At 40.9% G+C, this 11,636-nt stretch overlaps 1 protein-coding gene across 1 annotated transcript in view; it reads left to right on the top strand.

Annotated features, from left to right (window-relative positions):
* The first annotated feature begins 1,325 nt into the window (after window positions 1-1,325).
* Window positions 1,326-11,636, top strand: part of d2r1 (dopamine D2 receptor 1) — a 50,602-nt gene continuing 40,291 nt past the window's right edge. Inside the window, 1 exon segment of the mRNA NM_001124371.2 lies at window positions 1,326-1,722. The gene's annotated coding sequence lies outside the window, so the exon portion shown is untranslated.

Genomic DNA, 11,636 nt, shown 5'->3' with positions numbered 1-11,636 from the left:
AAGCAAAGGCTACGCTGTATGTGTTAACTTCACATAAAATCCCAAGTTCAAGAAACATCGGGAAACTGCGGCACTCCAAAACGTTTCTTTAAAAAAATTGACAAAAAGACAACACTTCAATTCACCTTTCTATTGTTTGTCCGGACAGGCTAACGCGTTTCGGCAGTTATGCCTTCATCAGAGATGTGTGGAAGCCATTGTTTTTTTTTATAAGCAGGTGAATAGGTGATAATTACAATTGCCCACACCTGTGGAAGGGCGGTACATAGTGGTAATAAAAACATTAGTGAACCAACAATTATTACAATATACATATAAATACATATACAAACACAGATCAGCAGAATAAACTTGATAAATAGCATTTAGGTATCATGATGACGTATTGGAAATTTGAGACATTTTTGGTGGATTTAGTTACTTCCTACTGCACAGTAAAGGCTACAAAAATAGATGCTTTTAGGGTATCTGGATAGAGAGACTGTAGTTGAATGTATGTAGGAAAATATACATAGGTATTCAAAATACAGCACATCCATATCATCTACATGTTAGCATCTCTGTAATCCTATGGGTTGGTAAAATGTATTTTACTGTAAGAGTGGTATATTAGAAATCAATTGAAATCTTTAGGAACAGTTTTGATCCTATTCTTTAGAGAATACTTCCAGTTGCCTTACTAGTGTGTGTGTGTGTGTGTGCATGCGTAAGTACAGTATGTGACTGAAGCATGGTTCTCTAAAGGGGTTTTAGGAATGCACTGAACTTTTCAACTTTGTGGAAAAACTCACCTGCTCCCTTTTAGGAATGTAAATGTGTAAATGCCTGGCATAGTTTGGTAAACGAGCACTTTTATTTTCACATGAATGTTGACCTTGTGATTCAAGACACCCACTACCCATAAATGTTTGCCATTGTCTCTCAATTCAGATGTGAACAGATCATTGGTCATGTAAAACTTGATTCACACCTTTACATGAACATCTTCAATTGCTTAACTTATGAATAACGATGAACAACTTGCAGGCATCTCTATCATTGTCTAACATAATGCCTTTTGGGACTCCTTAACATATGTTTAAAGAGGCATCTCCTTAAAATATTCTATTTCGAATTTTCCCCACCAGTAGGCGGGCCAACAATTCCACTGTCATTCGTATTAAAATAATACAGATATGTCCGGCAGACTACATCAACTCAAGATAACTGTGTCTTTTAAAGAGAAAAATGCGCTTATGCTTTTCCCCCCAAAGGTTTAAGAACTAGCCCCGCCTTAATTTTACAGTCTGTTCTGCTCGTTATAGTTGGAGCGACTGTTCCACCGTCAGCGTTGAAGGTTACCTCGTGCATAGTGCGTAAAAGGTGCAGGGGGGAGACGGATATTCCGCTGCTCTCACACACACTCTATCAACCGCGCGGTAATGATGCTAGCCTGAATCTTACCTAAGGTTTTCAACAAACCAAAATAATATGAACTTGAGTAGGATATTGTAAAAAAACAATGTTTTTGTGAAGAGCGTTCGTCAGACCATATGGCAGTGCCTTTGGTGGAGCAACTTATCATTTGCTTCTGAACAACCAGACTCGATGAACAATTTGAGAACTTTGAGCAAAATGTTCAAACCAAACCGAGGACTTCAAACGCGGTGAATTTGGATATCGTTGGATTTAAAAGACGGATCCCTGTAAGAGCAGTGATTCAATCAAACTTATGGCGTGAAGGTAAGAGCATATCTTGCTCTGACATCTTAATTAACACAGGTCTAACGCTCCAGAGGTGAAATTGTCCACATTTAAGATAGGCTACCCGATACCTGCACTATAAAGGAAAGTGTAGACTAGATCCAGTTGCTTAAAGTGATATTTCAAGATCATAATAGTTTTTTTTTCATGTAATTAATGCTTCTTCCTTTTTAAGTTTTCAATTGGTAACAATTTGCGCACGGCTGAATTTGAGAAATCGATGAGGTATTGAGTCATTTTATTGAATTGGAGCATATGCTGTAGGGCAGGGATAATTTCATGATCAACTAAACGATGTGCTCTAGGCTATGACATTTGCGTGCGTGAGTGCCTACGTGCGTTATTATGTGTGTTTTTGCGTGGGTGTCTGTGTGCATGCATAAATATGTATTTATCTGCTTGCTTAAGTTTGTGTGTTTGTTTGCAAGCATGCTCTCGGCATCAAAGTGAATTTTTGTGGATTTAAGGATGATTTCTGTGTAATATGTCAGTGATGGAATATGAAAAGGTTGCATATTGGTTTTCTTCAAAGGCCTTGATGATAGAGCAAAGCAAACATGTGATTATGTACACACTCACCACTAGTAAGTAATTTAAAGACTTATTGAATGTTTATTGTCTGCTGTGCCCCAGTGACGGTGTGTTTTTGTGATCCTGTGAGGGAACTGCCTGTTTATCTCATGCATCTTCTTGTTCCTATCAACAGCCTCCCGAGAGCAGCAACACCATCTTTAATATGTCTTAAATGTGTTGCCTTAGAATATAAACTACTGTTACATACAGTAGGCTACAACTAAATCAATGAGGGTTGTATATGTAAGGGGTTTTGTTTTGACTTTACGCCACTTTATTGTAGTATTTATGACTCTTTATGGGGTCCAGCAAAAATTAAGGCAATTATACAACAACATAGATTTCACAACGCATTAAGTGTATGCCCTCAGGCCACTACTCTTCTACCACCACATATCTACAACACAAAATCCATCTGTATGTGTGTATTTTATCGTGTGTGTGTGCATGTCTGTGCCTGCGTGTGTGTGTGTGTGTGTGTCTTCACAATCTCTGCTGTTCCATAAGGTGTAATTTTTTTTAATCAGTTTTTTAAAATATATATCTAATTTAGCTAAAACAGTGTTTAATCCCTCAATTAAATTATTATATGAGCAATGATAAAAATAACAAGGTGGAATGCACAGTCGTACTCATGACAAAAGATGATGATAATTGCTATTTTCATCATTGCTCATATAATAATTTACTTGTGAGGGACCAAACACTGTTTTAGCATAAAATGCCAGCAGGCTTTTGGAACATATTTAAAACAATTACACAATTACTGAGAAATACCTAATTAGCCTGAATGGTGACAAATTAAAATGACTCAATACTCCAACTGCAGAGAAACATCTTTAAATGCAAACTGCGGAGAGACAGGAATAAATGGACACTGTGCAATAATTAGTTAAGCCACAGAGAATAGCAACTGTTATTACAACTGAATTGCAGTGATTTTGGGTCTGATCAAGCTATGTTATATGCTACTTTTATGATTATTTCTGTTTGTGCTGTCCATTGTCTTGCTTACTGGCAGGTCGGAAGCCTATAGCTCCATACCATCTCAATACGATACTCTCAGCTCTCTGGTTACTCTGTACTGTATCTCACTCTTGTGCTGCTGATGGCAATCCAAGCTGCTGCAATTACCCTACAGATCAGGGTTTCCCAAACTCAGTCCCCCCCCCCCCCCTCCCCGGTGCACATTTTGGTTTTTGCCCTAAACAGCTGATTCAAGTAATCAAAGCTTGACTATGAGTTGGTTATTTGAATCCACTGTGAAGTACTAGGGCAAAACCCAGGAGGGTGCACGTTGCCTACCCTATTTTCTAAACGAGAAGGATTCGAACAATCTAGCTTTGTTTACACGCTTGAGTCATGTTTGGTTTGTTTGGAGGTAGACTGTAGGCTTCAGCAGATTTCCCCCTTGCAGATAGCTAGCTGTCTCCCATGATTTATGAAGACCTCCATTTGAATAGTTGAGACACCACCACACTAGTACTGTAGTCTGCCAATACATCATGGCTCATGTTTCCATACCTTCAGTTTCAATAACCACAACCTTAAAATAATAACACATTAAGACATCATTTTCTGGTGTGGGTAGACGTTATGTGACATTGGGGTTTTTCACATGTCAATCATTTAATTGTATTGGTAAACAACTGAACTGATATTCCCACTTCGAGTACCTTTTCCCGAGTGTGTCAACTGCCGGACATCTCTTGCAAGCAATGCTCACAGAAAGGACTGGAGATGGAGGAGGCAATTTAAGTCCAAAAACCAATAAAATGTATGGTCTGCTTATGATGTTGCAGGTTACAGTCATACACTGACACAGTGCATCTGTCTGGTCATTAAGGGGCTATAGGGGCCAACACGATAAAGGGGGTGTAAAGTGTCTGACCAGGAATGAGAATGTTATGCATTTTAAATGGTATTTATGGCATGTGTCATATGTTCAGACAAACCTGGGTTCAAATAGCATTTGTTTTCTTTCAAATTAAAATACTGAGTGTTTGATTGTCTGCCAGTTGGGCGGGTATACACTTTTAAGACTTATCCCATTAGTTGCATTGTGCCATGCAAGCTCAATCAAGCACAGCTCAATTATTTTATAGAAAATGAATACTACTTGAACCCAGGTCTGATGTACAGTATCCCTAGTATTTGTTGCATCCAAAATACCATCAACTGTATACTGTCTGGATAACAGCTCTTCTTATTTAAACACAGAGGAGTACATTTTTACATAATAACATAGGGAAGATTTCAATTGCATACTCCTCACGTCCTCTCATTTCTCCTCAAAACCCATTGGAGGAGAAGGTCAGAAGGGAGGGATCGTATAAACCTTTAGTTGGCCCTTAGTCCCTTTGAACTCTTATCCTAAGCTGATCAAAACGTCATACATCTGGCATCACACTTGATTTTAAATGTTTCCTGACAAACCTTATCTAAACAAATGGTCCACGGTGAAATCCTTGCCTTATCATAAGTAAGCAGTCTTGGTTATTTTGGGTTCTTAGAAGCAGAGATCCTTTCTCCCCCTCTATCTCTCTCTCATCCACTGCAGGATTATAAAGAGACAATGCTCCCCTGGGAGACGTTTAACTCCTTTTAGTCACGGTCAGGCTAAATTGTCAAAGCTCTCTCCACAGACATACGAACACGTGCACACAACAATACACACAGGCATACACACACACATTCATATGGGTGTCCTCTATGGTTACTTTTGCATGGCATGATAAAGTATCACAGGTACAGGAGCAGTGCTTGGGTAAAATCACCAGTGTAGCCAAGCCAGGAAAAAATCTGTATTACAACCTATGTGTTGTGATAATTGCGTTGTTCGCCTGTTAGTTCATATGCCTTGGCACTGTTATATATATATATATATAGGCCTAAGGCCGAGACAATAAGAAGACACAGTGGCAGAATAAATTCAAGTCCAGAGAATATATTGCATGCAACAAACAGTTACATTACCTACAGTATGGTCAAGCAAGTTCATGTTTCTGACATTTTTGGACTAATAAACAACTATTGATTTAAAACCACAGAATTGACGCAAATCACAAAGAATACACTATTGCAGCATCATTTCAACTTAAACATTTCAACATCATCAATCAATCAATCATCAATCAAATTGATTTAGAAAGCGCTTTTTAAATCAGCTGATGTTACAACGTGTGCAGGTGTAGAAGCACGGTGGCTAGGAAAAACTAGGAAAGGCCGGAACCTAGGAAGAAACCTAGAGATGAACCAGGCTATGAGGGGTGGCCAGTCCTCTTCTGGCTGTGTCGGGTTGGAGATTATAACCGAACATGGCCAAGATGTTCAAATGTTCATAGATGACTAGCAGGATCAAATAATAAATCAAAGTGGTTGTAGAGGGTGCAACTGGTCAGCACCTCAGGAGTAAATGTCAGTTGGCTTTTCATAGCCAATCGTTCAGAGTATCTCTACTGCTCCTGCTGTCTCTAGAGAGTTGAGAACAGCGGGTCTTGGACAAGGTAGCACGTCCGGTGAACAGGTCAGGGTTCCATAGCCACAGGCGGAACAGTTGAAAAAGGAGCAGCAACACGACCAGGTGGACTGGGGACAGCAAGGAGTCATCAGGCCAGGTAGTTCTGAGGCATGGTACTAGGGCTGAGAGAGAGAGAGAGAGAGAAAATATACTTACATTCACACAGGACACTGGATAAGACAGGAGAAATACTCAGATATAACAGACTGACCCTAGCCCCCCTGACACAAACTTTTGCAGCATAAATACTGGAGGCTGAGACAGGAGGGGTCGGGAGACACTGTGTCCCCGTTTGACGATACCCCCGAATAGGGCCAACCAGGCAGAATATAACCCCACCCGCTTTGCCAAAGCACAGCCCCCACACCACTAGAGGGATGTCTTCAACCACCAACTTGCTACCCTGAGACGAGCCCTAGTATAGCCCACGAAGATCTCCCCCACGGCACGAACCCAAGGGGGGGGGGGGTGCCAAACCAGACAGGAAGATAACGTCAGTGACTCAACCCAGTCAAGTGGCGCACCCCTCCTTGGGATGGCATGGAAGAGCACCAGTACGCCAGTGACTCAGCCCCTGTAATAGGGTTTGAGGCAGAGAATCCCAGTGGATCGAGGGGAACCGGCCAGGCAGACAGCAAGGGCGGTTCGTTGCTCCAGTGCCTTTCCGTTCACCTTCACACTCTTGGGCCAGACTACACTCAATAATAGGACCTACTGAAGACATGAGTCTTCAATAAAGGCTTAAAGGTCAAGCCCGAGTCTCTCTCCTATGGATAGGCAGACCATTCCATACAAATTGAGCTCTAAAGGACAAAGCCCTGCCTCCAGCTGTTTGCTTAGAAATTACTCAGGACAGTAAGGAGACCTGCGTCTTGTGACCGTAGCATATATGTAGGTATGTACGGCAGGACCAAATCGGAAAGATAGGTAGGAGCAAGACCACGTAATGCTTTATAGATTAGCAGTACAACGTTGAAATCAGACCTAGCATTAACAGGAAGCCAGTGTAGAGAGGCTAGCACTGGAGTAATATGATCAAATTTGTTGGTTATAGTCAAGATTCTAGCAGCCGTGTTTTTAGCACTAACTGAAGTTTATTTAGTGCTTTTTCCGGGTAGCCGGAAAGTAGAGCATTGCAGTAGTCTAACTTAGAAGTGATGAGCATGGATTCATTTTGCTGTATCTTTTTTGGACAAAGTATCTGATTTTTGCAATGTTACGTAGATAAAAAAATCTGTCCTTGAAACAGTCTTGATATGTTCGTCAAAAGAGAGATCAGGGTCCAGAGTAACGCCGAGGTCCTTCACAGTTTTTTTGAAATGACAATAAAACCATCAAGATTAATTGTCAAATTCAACAGAAGATCTTTGTTTCTTGGGACCTAGAACTAGCATCTCTGTTTTGTCCAAGTTTATAAGTAGAACATTTACAGCCATCCACTTCCTTATGTCTGAAACACAGGCTTCCAGGGAAGGCAATTTTGGGGCTTTGCCACGTCTCATTGAAATGTACAGCTGTGTGTCGTCCGAATAGCAGTGAAAGTTAACATTATATTTTCGAATAACATCACCAAGAGGTAAAATATATAGTGAAAACAATAGTAGCCCTAAAACGGAGCCTTGAAGAACACCGACATTTACAGTTGATTTGTAAGAGGAAAAACCCTCTTCAGAGACAAACTGATATCTATCCGACAGATAAGATCAACACCAGGCCAGAACTTGTCCGTGAAGACCAATTTGTGTTTACAATCTCTCCAAAAGTATGTGGTGATCGATGGTATCAAAAGCAGCACGAAGGTCTAGGAGCACAGATGCAGAGCCTCGGTCTGACACGATTAAAAGGTAATTTACCACCTTCACAAGTGCAGTCTCAGTGCTATGATGGGGTCTAAAACATGGTTTGTCTTCAGGAAGGCAGTGAGTTGAAGCGCAACAGCTTTTTCCATTTTTCTTTTGAGGAATGGGAGATTCCCTTTATTTTTTTTCTGGGTCAAAGTTTGGCTTTTTCAAGAGGTTTTATTACTGCCACTTTTAGTGAGTTTGGTACACATCCGGTGGATAGAGAGCTGTTTATATGTTCAACATAGGAGGGCCAAGCACAGGAAGCAGCTCTTTCAGTAGTTTAGTTGGAATAGGGTCCCGTATGCAGCCACCAGAGGACTACGACACAACCTGATGCAAGTGTTTTCTGTCAATGACATTTAGCTTCTGGTGTGATGTGATTGGTATGAAGCCAAATCCAAACTGGCTTCCATTGACACTTTTTTGGGTACGCCAGGAACATTCAAAGATGAGCTCACTCAGATGAGCTCAACTCTGATTGGAAAATTATTTTATGAATGTTTTATCTAAGGAGGCCAAATGCTCGCTGGCTTGCTGTGCATTCAATGCTATGAGTGGCAACAATATCATACCCTTTTTGACCAGACAGCATCAGATGGATGGGCTACACATACTGAGACAGAGGGGTACTGTTTTGTTTGCTCGGACGCTTTCTCCGGTGAGATACATTCCGCTTCTTGCGAATTGAAGGAAATTCATGAAACACAGAAACGATTTGTAAATGTTTTGGGGAAGCCTGGCTTCTCTTGGCAGCCATGAATACACACCACTGCACAGGTTAAAAAAAATGTACAAAAAGATGCATGTCAAGCTCCCCACAAGTTCGAGACAACGATTGTCCAAATAACTGACTATTGTGCACAAAAAGAGAGATAAGTGCTTGAGTGACATGAAATCTCTCAACAACATCTCAATGTGGCAACATGTTCAGTCAAAGGACCATTAACTGTTAATGTGGCACTAGATCTGGGCTGGTCCCCTTAAACATTTAGTCAGAATGACTAGCTTTAGATTAAGCCTTGGTACAAACAGATGGTTGGTGACATTGACAGACTCCGAGGTGTGTAGGGAACAACATTTACCCAGGTTTGAAGTGCAGTACCTCTCTTTTGTGATGTTAGTCTGGAAATGTTTCAATAAGATCTAAATGTTCGACTACACAGTGTGGGTTAGTGTGTATAGTTTAAATAGCTTTTTAACTGCAGTTTCGAAATGTTCCCCCAACTGGTACAAAACCTTACTGTGTGACCGTTACTCTGGGCTTTGATACATACAAGTAATGGTCCAATCAAATATGTTCTTATTAAAGATGAAAGATTTACATCTGGAAATAGGATGTGTCCATTTAGACCTTGGCCCATAACCTCAACATCACAGGCATTCATTAAAGGGTTCAGTGTTGCTATGGCTTAGGATCTGCCATGATGGGCGGGCTGTCAGTCATTCCGGGAAGTTAGCTAGTAGCTACACCATGGGAGCCCTGTTCATGTGGAGCATGAAGGTGGTTTGTGAAATAAGAATGGGTTAATCAGGCTCTTGGGAATGAAGTAGAAGCATAGGCTATATGTAAAAAATATCTCTCTCTCTCTCTCTCTCACTCATAACAAAGAAGTATGTGGACACCTGCTAGTCAAACATCTCATTCCAAAATAATGGGCATTAATATGGAGTTGGTCCCCCCTTTACTGCTATACTAGCCTTCCACATTGCTGTGGGGACTTCCATTCAGCCACGAGCATTAGTGAGGTCGGGCACTGATGTTGGGTGATTATCCCTGGTTCGCAGTCAGTGTTCCAATTCATCTTAAAGGTGTTCGATGGGGTTGAGGTCAGGGCTCTTTGCAGGCCAGTCAAGTTCTTCCACACCGATCTCGACAAACCATTTCTGTATGGATCTCGCTTTGTGTACAGGGGCATTGTCATGCTGAAACAGGAAAGGGCCTTCCCAAAACTGTTACCACAAAGTTGGAAGCACAGAATCATCTACTATGTCATTGTATGCTGTAGTATTTAGATGCATTCAGCCAGGTAGTGTTCTCCTTGCATCCGTCAAACCAGTTTTTGCGTGTCCAACTACCAATAGGTGAAGCGTGATTTCTCCCCCCTGAGAACGCGTTTCCAATGCTCCAGAGTCTATTGGCGGCAAGCTTTACACCACTCCAGCCGGCGCTTGGCATTGCGCATGGTGATCTTAGGCTTGTGTACGGCTGTTCAGTCAAAGGACCATTAACTGTGAATGTGGCACTAGATGTGGGCTGGTCCCCTTAGACATTTAGTCAGAATGACTAGCTTTAGATTAAGCCTCGGTGCAAACAGATGGTTGGTGACATTGACAGACCCCGAGGTGTGTAGGGAACAACATTTACCCAGGTTTGATGTGCAGTACCTCTCTTTTGTGATGTTAGTCTGGAAATGTTTCAATAAGATCTAAATGTTCGACTACACAGTGTGGGTTAGAGTGTGTATAGTTTAAATAGCTTTTTAACTGCAGTTTCGAAATGTTCCCCCAACTGGTACAAAACTTTACTGTGTGACCGTTACTCTGGGCTTTGATACATACAAGTAATGGTCCAATCAAATATGTTCTTATTAAAGATTACATTTGGAAATGGCATGTACCCATTTAGACCTTGGCCCATAACCTCAACATCACAGGCATTCATTAAAGGGTTTAGTGTTGTTAAATGAATAATATCTCTGTAATTGCTCCTGTGTGGGATTCATACTCTCCATAGGCTCCCCTTTTCATAATTTAGTCCTTGATCTCTCTGATTGAACTGTCTTACGCACAGATTTTCAAGTTTACATTTTCAAGTTTTTATGTCACTTGTACAAGTACAGTGAAATGTCTTTCTTGCACACTCAAAACCCATGCAATAATCAATAACAATGTAATACTAGAAAAAAAAACACATGAGCGATAATAAGAAACATGAAAAACACAATAAGTAAGTAAGCATACTATATACAGGGTAGGGCTGACTCCATTTAGTAGACTGGTAAATTGTTTGGTCGATAGGCTGTTGGTCGACTAAGATTTTTTTTTTTTTGTGAAGCAGTCACAATTTTTTCTTTGTGCAAAAGACACGTGTCTGACTCGCGCCTGTCTCAGTGGACTAATCCATTGTGAAGGCCACGGGGATGGAACAGTCCATCACTCTAAGACGTGATACTGAAACTGTATGCTTATATTATGTAAAAAATAATGGTGCAAAAAATCTAATGTTATTTAAGGACAAATGCGGTTTCTCCCACGTTGGATATGGTCGCTGTTTCAGAACCGCGGACAATCTTCAGTGTGCAGTAGAATTAGCTTATTTCCCTATGTTGCTATGTGCATAACAGCAAAGTTAACCAACATATTGGGATGAAAACAATGTGGCGGAAGCAGCAGCAGCAGAGACAAGAAAACGGCCCTTGCTTTAGCCTGTCTCCAAATTGAGGTCTACAATCAATAGCCTAACTTTTAAATGTGCCTGGCTTTATAAATCAACCATATACAGTGGGGCAAAAACGTATTTAGTCAGCCACCAATTGTGTAAGTTCTCCCACTTAAAAAGATGAGAGACCTGTAATATTCATCATAGGTACACTTCAACTATGACAGACAAAATGAGAAAAAAAAAATCCAGAAAATCACATTGTAGGATTTTTTATGAATTTATTTGCAAATTATGGTGGAAAATAAGTATTTGGTCAATAACAAAAGTTTATCTCAATACTTTGTTATATAACCTTTGTTGGCAATGACAGAGGTCAAACGTTTTCTGTAAGTCTTCACAAGGTTTTCACACACTTGCTGGTATTTTGGCCCATTCCTCCATGCAGATCTCCTCTAGAGCAGTGATGTTTTGGGGCTGTTGCTGGGCAACACGGACTTTCAACTCCCTCCAAAGATTTTCTATGGGGTTGAGATCTGGAGACTGGCTAGGCCACTCCAGGACCTTGAAATGTTTC

The sequence above is a fragment of the Oncorhynchus mykiss genome, chromosome 24, assembly GCF_057628025.1.
Source record: "Oncorhynchus mykiss isolate SJ-2025 chromosome 24, ASM5762802v1, whole genome shotgun sequence".
NCBI classification, from domain to species: domain Eukaryota; kingdom Metazoa; phylum Chordata; class Actinopteri; order Salmoniformes; family Salmonidae; genus Oncorhynchus; species Oncorhynchus mykiss.
This window is presented reverse-complemented; position numbering and strand designations above follow the sequence as displayed.